Consider the following 1,098-nt stretch of genomic DNA (forward strand, 5'->3'; position numbering starts at 1 on the left):
CTTTTATACTCTGCGGTCTGAAGATGGATTCCATTTTCAAATGCTCCATGGCGCGAGCTCCAAACGAAATCGAATGGAGAGATTGAAGAAAAAAACACTAACGCGCCGGAAAGTAAAATATACGAATGAAGAAAAAAGTTTAACGGAACATACGACGCGCCTATTTTTTTGTAATAATGATTTTACCTTTTTGCTTATGAGTTGTTTTACTATTAAGATTCGTCATTGGAGTGGGAATTTGTGTAGAGGGGAAGAAGATCGAAAGTAAACGTGATAGTCTTTTTTTAAATTTTAACCATTCACGCATCGTCTTTGTTTGGAGTTAAAAGGATGCCAAAGGACATAGCGATTTTAAACATTATTTCAATAGAAATCGGAACATTATGAAATATAATCTCAAAACAACTCAAACGTTCTTTCATAGCATTTATGCACCAACTCAATAATCATCTACTGTTCCAATTTAACTGCAAGATTCTTTTATGTTTCAATAAAACATTGCATCCGCGACATCTTTAATCCATTTAAAAGATGATTATGTACTGGAAGTAATTGATAACAAACTAATTATGATAATTACTGGTTTAAACCGCGGATTAATTATGCAAATTAATACTTAGCCGAATGTTTACGAAATTTTAAATGCCCTGTTTCAATTTTGTATGATTTTGTGAATATTTCAATTTCGTTAGAATTGGTCAGTTGATTTTTCGCTTAATTTATGCAGTTTTCTCGTGGGTGAGTACTTAAATATTTTTACCGCATTTTTATCTCACTAATCTAAGTTGTTAAGCAAATTAGAATTTGAATATAGCAGTAAGCCATAAGTAAAAACAGCTGACTTGCGTTAAGTTTTGTGTATTTTCGTACTTATGGCGGTTGATGCATTTTAGAACAAAAAGAAAATGAAACGAAATTATTTGTGAATAATAATAATCTTAATATTTGGATGATTCGCACAGCGCTGTTATTGTCGAACAATTTACTTCCTTTCCCAGTGCTTTGAGTCTCCCAATACAAAACACACTTAACTTCATAATGAGGGTATGTTGTGAACATACCCCAATAATGAGGGTATGTTGTGACCATTCGCCAATA

This window comes from Hesperophylax consimilis, chromosome 14, assembly GCF_061612785.1.
Source record: "Hesperophylax consimilis isolate HC1 chromosome 14, BYU_Hcon_1.0, whole genome shotgun sequence".
NCBI lineage: Eukaryota > Metazoa > Arthropoda > Insecta > Trichoptera > Limnephilidae > Hesperophylax > Hesperophylax consimilis.